A 9852-nucleotide genomic window follows, 5' to 3' on the forward strand; every position below is an offset into this window, starting at 1 on the left:
TACGTTTATTTTGGTACCAAGTCCTTGAAACTGGTTGTGTGCTTTTCCCTCTGAGGACGTCTGTCTGCAGTCAGCAGGCTGCATTTGCCGTGGCTCCCGTGTTGGACGGTGCAGGCCGGGACAGTCTCTGGGACCTGGTGCAGGCAGCAGGTGTGGGCTGAATGCTCCAAGAGGAGGCCCTTCTAGACGCTGTGGGCCACAGGGCGACAGTGGAGGAGGGGCTGGAAGTTCCCCAGAAGAGGCGACTTCGAGCTGGGCACTGCGGAGGAATAGTTCTTTGAGAACAAATATGGAAAAGAATGTCTTCCGGTGTCGTTCCTGGGAGGTCTCATGAAGATTGGTCAGTCTGCAGAAACCAGGCCTCTGGTCACCTTCCCAACGGGTACTCCCAAGGAGCCGCCAGTGTCTGTCACCTATGCCTGCCCTTTGGGCCACACTGGTGATCTTGCTGTCGCAGCACTGAGGTCCTGGAGCCCAGCTACTGACTGCCACCTCCTGGGGACCGTGAGTCCAGCTCTGTGGGTGGCCGGGGCATAGTGTGAGGAGCTCCCCGAGCCTGGCAGATCCCCACGCAGACCTGGCTTCTCCTGTGGGTGGTGTTGCTGGAGAAGTTAGGGACCCACTTCCCTAGGAAGCCAGTTAGGACAACCCTGGTCATCCCTTCTGGTGCCCAGGATCTGGGGGGCCCACAGAGGGGCTCTGATGTTGGGCTACGTGGCTGGGCCACTGGGCTGAGTCACCTGGTCCCACCACTCTTTTTCGAGGCTTACCAAGGTCCCCAAGCTGCTTTCCATGCAGCTTCTGGAAACTTCTCCCCGGTGTTGGGGAGGAGGGCAGTGGGATTCCTGAAACTGGTCTCTTACCAGGCTCGATGGCCAGTTTCCCTGGGTCTAAGTGCAGGCACTTGCTGCAGCCTGACGCGAACCCTCCCCAGGAGTGGGGGCCGGGTGAGAGCTGCCTTGCGGGGCTGCTCAGCGCTCCCTCCATCCCTATCCCAAGGCCGGTCTGGACAGCTGCTGTTCTCATAGAAGCTCTGAGACACGGATCTTCCAAAAGTCCTAGAATCGAAAGGTGAAACCTGCATCAGCTCACCTCTGGGGACATGGCCACGGTGAGTGGCTGAGCCTGACAGGTGTGTGTGGCCAGAGGCCTGTCCCTCTGCTCCCCAGGCCCCGGCCTCCCTTTGGTGGAGAGGCATTGTTCTGGAATCTGCTGTATGTCCTGTGCTCTGGTGGTGGGCGTGGGGCAGCCAGGTCTCCCCTTCCCACACTTGGCCCTCCTCAGGGCTTCGCCCTATGTCACAAGCTCCGTCCTCCCCTTTGTGGTGCTTGTGTGACGCTCGTGCCCCTTCCAGGACTGGCTGGTCCCATCTTGTTCTTCTTGGGGGTCCCTGGAGGGTCTGGCGGGCCCAGCAGTCTAAAAGCATGTCCCACTTCTGTCAAGTCTGAGCCACGCCTCACGGAGAGGAGCTCCCGTGCTGACCAGAAGGAGGCCCACCCATGGCCACAGCCCGCGCCAGGCCCCGGTTTCAGGTGTGGACTGAGGTCAGTGTGCAGCGGTCAGGTGTGTTGACTGTCCGCCCCTGTAAGCCCCAGTGCCTGAGCTCCAGTGGACTTCCTGGTTCCTTACACACACGTTCCGGGAACACCGAGAACGTCCGCTCGGCTCCGGGGAGGGTGGGCGGGAGCTTGTGCCTCTCTCTGGACCTGACCCTGCTCCGTCCCCTCCGCGGGCTTAGGGTGTGTCCTTTCACTGTGGGAAGCCCTGACCAGAGTACGACTGTCCTGCCACGTGTCCTCTTGTGCAGCCTGGGCCCAAGGGTGGTCTGGGGACCCTTGTACTACAGGGTCAGTGCTCCTGTGGACGGTCCTGAGGGCAGCTGGTGGGAGGTGACCGCAGGGGCTGGTCTCCGGTCCCTTCCGGTCCCCACCGGGTTCCAGAGACCCTGCTCTCACACCCTCCACCAGCCTTCCCTACCTTCCTCTGCTCGGCCCATCGGGACGTCTCCTGGGACCCGGGGGTGGCGCAGGTGGAGAGAGCACCCCTCCTGGCCCCCATTTTCTGAATCCTCTGGGCGTGGAGGCAGGCAGTGCAGAGGTGGAAGGGCGCTGCCCAGGAGGACCCTGGACAGGAAGACTCTGCTGACTGGACGGGGCAAGCGGGTTCCCAGGACAGCCCTGGGCTCTCTCCTGTGGCTCGGGGGAGACTGCCACTGCCCAGCTTCGGCGGTGTTCAGGCGTCTGGGCCCAGACCAGGGCCCCGAGGGTGGCCCCCCAAGGTGGTTGTGGCCCACAGCACTGGGTGGAGCCCCCAGGTCTTCATTTCCCCTGCCCAGGGCGCACGTCCCTCTGTGCCCCCAGGGTGCTCAAACTCCTTCCCCATGAGCCAGTGGAGGCCACCCTCCCTGTTCCTTGAGAATGTGTGGCAGGGTCACACCAGCCTCCCGGTGCACTGGCCCGGGCCCTGGGTCCTGATGGTCAGAGACTGGTCAGAGACTGGAGTGGAAGGTCCCGTAACCGCTCCCATCCAGGGCAGTCTGAGCCCGGAGCCTGCTCTCAACCACACTGCCCTGCCCGTTGTCGGCCACAGCCTCCCTTGGACCACAGCTTGGCCGGGGCCTCAGCATCTGGGACAGTCCCAATGCCCGTGGCCCCTCGGCTGTGTCCTCTTGGTGTCCGAGACTTGGACCCAATGAGCCAGATGCTCCTGGCTGCAACGTGGCCACTCCCCCGCCCGGCCTGTGGACGTGGCCGCCCCCGCCCCGCCACGTCGCCACTTCACCCAGCAGGCAGGAAGCGCGGCTCGCTCTCTTTTTGTGAAGTTTTGGAGGGTTGTTGCTGCAGGGAACATCTGGACGGGGTCCAAGGAACACAACAGGGAGAGGCGTGGGGGCGGGCCGGCGGGAGCGGCCATCTGACTTCACTTTGCAGAGACAACTGCAATTATGCCCGTGAGGTTTCGCAGCCCTTCAGACCACGCGCTGACGTCAGTGGGAAAATATGAAGGTGGTTGGTGACACACAACGTGGAGTCCGTCCCCAGAGGCTCCTGGCCCTCGTGTGGACCTCAGGGGTCTTTCCCTGCAGGGGAGAGGCAGAGGCTGGCAGCATGGGGTCTTTCGCGGGGGGCTTGCTGGGCTGCTCCTTCCCCACACCCTCCGTGGGACGGGAGGCTGCCAGCTCCCAAGATGCTCAGCTCCGTCCACCGTCCTGACTGTGGGCTCTGGGGAGGAAGTCCGACCTTCCCTGGGCAGGCCCTGCCCTTCCCCATGCCTTCGGTGGCGAGGGAGCCAGGCCAGGCGTGGCTTCCCGGCAGGCCCGCGGGGCTCCCTGCTTCTAGCATGCCACGGCCGCACTCGCCCGGGTGGGCCAGGTGTCCGTGACCCTCTCTGTGTCCCCATGGTCACTGTGCGCAGGAAGGTTGAGGATGGCAACATCCCTTGGTCCCTCCTGCCTGGGGAAGATTCTGAGCCCTGGGCCTGCCCACTCTGGAAGAGCAGCCGCTGCCATGGTCCTCAGGGTACAGAAGAGGGTGCTGACCCCCACCCGGCAGAGCCCAGCCCTCAGGGAAGGGGCCACAGCCTCCCCTGGGGTCGCCCCAGGGCCCTCCCACAGCTGGAGGTGGGGCTCTCTGCCACGTGTCAACACGTTGGAAATGGGTCGTGGGGCAAATCTAACAGAGAAGCCAGTGACTGGGCAGGTGAGCAAGGCCTCTCCGGGCCTGCCCAGGGGCTGGGCTCAAATCCACGGGGGCCCAGCCTTGGCACCAAGGCCCTGCTCTTGGGTCTCAGTCCCATGGGACTCAGGGCCGATGCCCCTGGCTGGATCTCCCCTGAGTGAGCTGCCTGGGAACTTCAGGGACCATTGGAAGCCACCCTGCGGTCACCCTGACTGTGTCTTATAGGATGGGAAGCTGAGTTTGCCCTTGTCACAAGGCCTGTGCTGGGCGGGTGGGTGGGCTCCAGCTGTCCCCAGGGTGAGAGGCGGAGGTCGTGGTCTGCTGTGGGGTCACAGGGGCTGACCTTGGGGCCCTGCCTGGAGCCAGGGCAGGGTGGGGGCAAGACTCGGGCGACTGGCTGGGAAGCCGTAGGTGGCAGCAGAGGCTTGAGTCATGGCTGGGCTTCCGGCCTGGGGGGCCTGGAGGCATTTTTTCCGTGGAAAGTAGCTGCTGGCGACTGCGTACCAGGACGACGGGCGCCTCCCACCCCCTGCGGGCCTGGCAGGGCTGTGCAGTTCTTGGGCCTAGACTTTCCCTTGGCCTGGGTGGGGCTGTAGCCCCAGGAGGGGTCAGACTCCAGGTTTTAGAGGTGCTGCTGCTGGGGTGGGGGCTCTGGGTTGGGAGGGGGAGTCACTGCTCAAGTCAGCCAGCAAGGACAAGGGATAGCCAGTGACCCAGAGGTGGGTGGGCTCCTCCTGGGGAGTGCAGGGTGTGGGGCTCACTGTTGCTGGGCTTGGGAGCGGCCTCCCTGAAGACCCCCCAGGAGCCTTGGCCTCAGACCCCAGTCACACAGGAGGCACCTGCCCGCCCATGTCCCCTGCCAGTTCTCTGCAGGGCCGGACTGAAGCCCTCCCTGGAGCCCTGACCCCTCCCCAGGGAAGTGCCTTTGCAGCCTCTGGAGCCCAGGATGTGCACTGGGGGTGTGCAGTGCTGTGGGAGGGGGTCTGTCATGGTGACCCGTAGCTCAGGGTCAGCTGGAGAGCCGAGCTGGGGACCTCATCTCCTAGTACTTCCCCTGCAGCTTGGGGAGGGACTCCGGGTCTCTGACCTGGAAGGGGACCTGCAGGCTGGGCCTGGTTGCAGGTGAGACCCGGCTCTGGGGAACTGCTCGCTGTCCAGGGCCTTTGCCACATAGCCCTGGGCTTCTCCAGGAGGCCTGTGACCTCCCGGGGGCCCCTCTCCAGGAAGCCTCCTGAGCAGCTCTTGCCTGCCTGGGTTTCTTTCTCCTTAGGTGAACCCCACCACATTCCTCTGACCTCTGTGTCCTGCAAGTGTTTGTGGACAGTCTCGAGTCTTGGTTTCTGTGTGACGATGTCCTCTTGTTCTCTGAAGATCCGCTGCTGCCGTGGGCCTGGCCGGGCACGGGCCATTGCTCTGCAGTCTCTGGCTGTGTGGGAGGCCTGTTGCTCACCTCTCCTGCTATTGCTGTCATGCATGGTCCAGATGGTGGGGCATGCTGAACTCTGGGCCTGACCCTGACCCCTGGGCACAGGTGGGCTGGATGCCCATGTACTCTCCCTCTGCACCTGCCTGGCCTCCACGTCAGGAGCTTCCACACCCTGCAGCCTGTGTTCAGTGGGGTGCACTAGGGCCTCCTGGGGTCCCATCTCTGAGAGACCTGCTGGGTGGCCAAAGGGACACTGAGGCCTAGCAGGGGAAGATGTTAACTGAAGGTCGCAAAGCCCTAGTTCTGCCCAGACACGCTGCTTCTCAGGCAGGGAGAAGGGAGCACAGACACGTGCATGTGCACCAGAAGGGACCTTCCAGGGTGAGCTCAGGGGTCTTTCTGCCACTTGGTGCTCGCCCCTCCACACTGACACTTGGACACCATCTTTCATAGCTCCCTCCCCTTCGCAGCCAAGCCTGGGCACTTTCCCGGGCATTGCATATGGAGCTGCCCATTCTTTCTGTCCTGGGGCCCTGGGACCCCTAATCGTGTACAATCACTGTGCATGCGACTCTTCCCAGTGGGAATCTTACCACCTCGGACCCCCGTGGGCCTTCACACGACCTTTTCCAAGTATTTCTACCAAACAGAGTTTCAGAAGTGGAACCGCTGTGGCAAAGGACCTGTGCCTTTGGGATTTTAGCATCCGTAGGAGCCTGACAGGGCTTGGAGCCTCCAAGCAGGAGGGTGTGAGAACCACCCGGGTCTGGCTGGGCACTCTTCTCCTAGCAAGAGTTATTAGCTAGGAGTGGACTGGATCATCTGCCTCCTTCCAGAAGCTCTGCTACCAAGCAAATGGCTCCGCCTCAGACTGTCCCCTGAGAAGCTGCAACAGGGGCGACGGGTGAGATGGAGGCTGTCAGACTTGTGCCACGGCAGGGAGGGAAGGCTCTGGAACCTTGACTGGCAGGAATGGCCCCTCCCTGAGAAGCCACGTCCTGCAGCTGAGAGCTAGTCGGAGGGTCCTGGACAGCGGCTGTCTGCAGGCAGCAGGCCTTATGTGACAGCCGCCTCTTCTTCCACCCCTCCCTGCTGCCAGGGGCCGGGCAGTGGCTCTGAGCCCTGGGCGAGGGCCCAGCCTTGAGGAAGGCCTTGGCCCCGGGGTTGGTGCTGCCTCCTCTTCCTCCCGGGGTTGGAGCTGTCTCTGGACCCAGCTGCTCCTATGTCCCTGGTGGGCTGTGGACGAGACATGTCATCCTTGTTCCCTGCAGAGGGTCCCCAGGAGTGTCTTGGAGGACCTTGAGACTCCCTTTTACTCCAAGCTGCTGCCCCTAAGCCCACCCCAGGAGGGCGGGGGCCTGCCACGTGTGGGCTGGGGGCCAAGTGGTTAAACAAGGAGAACACGGGACAGTGTCTGAGGCCGGGGGAGCCCCTCCACTGCACTCCAGGGGGCTGCCCCAGTGTCCTCACAACATGGCGGCTGGTGTCCACAGCACAAGGTCTCCAGCAGGACAAGGCAGAACCACCATGCCAAGGCAGAGAAGCCAGCCCTGGTAGCCACCCCACCAACTCCCAGGGTCGTCCTGGTCACCTGGCCTTCAGATTGTGCCCCTGGGCTGAGCCAGGTCCCAGCAGTGGGACCAGCCACTTCTCCATCATAACCCTTGTGGCACTGACCTGTGGCCCACTTTCTCTGATGTCCTCGACAGGACCCTGGTGCCCCTGTGCAGGAGGGGCTGGGGGCGAGTTTGCAGTGAGGTGGGTGCCATGCCTCCTGCTGTGTCTCCACCCAGGGCTGCAGAGCTTATTGGGTCCTGCAAGGATTTCATGGGACATGTGGCTTAAGAGGAGGGGATGGAGAGAATGACGAGCATTTCAGCCCAGAAATGTGGCCTGTGTCCTCATCTGTGACCTAAGCATAATCATGGAAGTCCCTCTGTGGCCCGGGAAGCTGCACGAAGATTTCGGCACAGCATCCAGCCAGGAGCAGAATGTGGGTGACAAGGGGTCCTATGGCCACACCAATAGCCTGGGGCACGTCTGTGCCCGGGCCACCTCCTTGGGAGAGCAGGGACAGCACAGCCTGGAAGGGACCAAGGGGAGCTGCAGTGGGGAGTGGGTGCCACAGTGGGGAAGCTGGAGAAGGACAGGCGGTGGCCATGGGCTGGGCGCCGGGCCTCTTGGGGTTTTGGAGCAAGCCAGCGCCCAGATTGGGGTAGGGTCAGGCACAGGAGGGCAGGCGGGGCGCATCCCCAGCTGGCTTCAGGTCCCCTGCCCCTTCTGCCTCTGCTCTGTGTCCAGGCCTGCTCCACCAGGACAGGGGGAAGCTCCTGTTGCATTTTCCTGCCTGAGGACAGATGGCAGCCGAGCGAGGCATCCGTTTTGTTGGACAGAGGAAAACAGACCTTTAAAACAGCTCAGCAGCCAGACAGGCTGGCCCGCAGGGGCTGAGGAGTGGCGGGAACTCGGCCCTGGTGCGTGGACAGGCGGCTGTGGTCCTGGGGCCGCCGGGCGTCCGTCGGTGCCCTGCACTGCCGTGCTCCGGAAGGCTGGGCATCAGTGCAGGTCGTGGGCAGCCTGTCCCGGGCAGTCCGGGAGTCTCTTAATTAAAAAAATGGATAAAAACCTTTAAAGGAGGAAAGAGGGCTCCGCTCAAGGCCATTTGGAAGGACCTGTGCCTGGGGGTCGCCGTGGGGGCTTCGGCTCCTGGTGGGCTGCCTCCCATTCCGGTCTGTCCTGTGGCCACTTCCCTTGAGGCCACCATCATTGCCACAGGACCTTCAGGGGCAACGGCAGCAGCAGTGTCCCAGAACCCCCACCCCTGGCCACCTCGCTCTGCAGATGACCCTCCCCCTGCCACTCTGCTGAAAGCCCCCAGGGGAAGCTCTGAGTGGGGCCTGGGGGCAAGTGGCCTGTCCTCTTCCCCACTGAGCTGTCCCTGCCACCTTCCTCCCCGCTCCCAGCGTGACCCTGCAGAGGGGTCCAGCGGGTGTCTGAGGGGAGGTATGTCCAGGCAGGAAATGCACCGTGGGCAGCAGGGCAGGGGGTTGCCCTGGGTGCGGATGACAGCCCAAGCAGCCTCCTGAATGTAAACGAGGCCCATTGCCCACCGTGGCCTGTGCCATCCCTGAGTCTTGTTGCTGCCAATTTGGGATCTGGGTGGCCAGTTCCTTCTGGGCTGGCAGCCTCTGCCCACGGAGACCCCACTGCGGGCAGAGCTCCTGTTGTGTGGGAGATCCGTCCTTGCAGGGGACACCAGAGTGGGGCACATGGGGATGAGACACTGTGTTCCCAGCTGTGACTATCACCAGCGAGGACCTCACACCTACAGGTGGCTTCGTGGAGGAGCACGTGGGCTCCTGGGCAGGGGGAGGTGCACGGGCCTCTTGGGAGAGCCAGAAAGCTGGGACCTCTGTCTCCCCTGGAGGCCCATGGTGGTGAGCCTGTGCCCGTTTCCACAGGTGGCTCCCTAGGCTGGTCCCCCTTGTGTCTGTGCAGTGACTCGGCCCATGTCCACTGTGGACCTGCGTCCCTCCTCAGTTCCAGGCCCACTGGCCTTGGCTCTCATGGCCCCACAAGGCCCAAAGCTGGGACAGACAGTCACCTGGCACTAGGCACCCTGAGGCATGAGTGGCCTGGGCCCCTGCAGGGGCTGAGCTGGGGGAGGTTGGAAGTGGAATGGAGCCCTGAGGACCCCTAACCCTCTGAGATTCTACCTCCCCTTGTCCTCTTCCTAAGGTCCCCTTCACCCCAGCATACCCACTGGCATGCAGGGACAGGGCCCCAGAGTCCCCGTGTGACCTGTGAGAGGGGAAGGAAGAGAGGGAGAGGGCCCCAGCCTGCAGCCCGGAGTCACACTGTGACAGGCACATGTCCCAGGCATGGGGCAGGGAGTCCTCCTCAGGGCCTTGCAGGGACCCCGACCAAGCCTGAGCTTCTCTGAGCCCCTTCCCTCAGCCATGAGCAGGGAAGCTGGCCGACCTGCAGGACAGAGATCCAGTGGGGGCTGCAGAGCCCACAGAGTGGGCTGCAGGCCATTCTCAGCAGAGGGCAGTGAGCTTCTGAGACCCGCCTAAAACCAGAGTCTGGAAGCATGGCCCTAGCTGTTCCCATGGGAAAGGGGACGTCCCCGCCACCCCAGGCACACACGGGCACATCCACTCTCTTAGGGGCCAGATGCCCTTCCCCAGAGCAATCTGTCCACCTGCCAGCACCCTTCTCTCCCTCCCCTCCCCCGTTCAGCAGCCCTAAGATGGCGTGTGAGCTCCAAAATCCAGTTGCCCATTAGAGTCACATTTTTCTGTGAAGTCCTACAACATGTCTACTCGAAAGAAATGTCCTCTTGCTAATCATTTTCTTGCCAGTTTAATTTATAGGACCCCAGTCAGCTCACCTCAGAGGTAGAGGAAAAGGTTTCCTCCCTGACAGCCGCTTCCCCTGCACGCCAAGGCAACTGAGGTGGCAGGGGGAGGTGTGCCCGGTCCTGCCAGGGTGAGTCCCCACTGTGCACGAGGGTGCCTGGGTCCTCGTCTTAGCTGGTCAGACTGGGAACTCCTACTCATGCCCCCAAGACTTTCACAGGCACTCTCTCCTTTCTAGAATGTGCTACTGGTTTTTACTGCCCCTGCCATGAATAGGGCCTGGGATCAGCAATAGTGGTAGAGTATCAGTCATGGTCACACTAGTCTCGCTTATAGAGAGGATGGTAAGGTTGAGCGGCTGTGCTGGTCTGCTTTCTGCTGCTGTGAC

At 62.7% G+C, this 9852-nt stretch overlaps 1 long non-coding RNA gene across 1 annotated transcript; it reads left to right on the top strand.

Moving 5' to 3' along the window:
• The first annotated feature begins 890 nt into the window (after positions 1 to 890).
• LOC124964639 (uncharacterized) lies at positions 891 to 7625 on the top strand. Its single transcript, XR_007105012.1, has 3 exons — positions 891 to 1111; positions 1355 to 1544; positions 4948 to 7625. It is a non-coding gene; the product is annotated as an uncharacterized LOC124964639 (long non-coding RNA).
• Positions 7626 to 9852: the final 2227 nt, after the last annotated feature.

This window comes from Sciurus carolinensis, chromosome 14, assembly GCF_902686445.1.
Source record: "Sciurus carolinensis chromosome 14, mSciCar1.2, whole genome shotgun sequence".
NCBI lineage: Eukaryota > Metazoa > Chordata > Mammalia > Rodentia > Sciuridae > Sciurus > Sciurus carolinensis.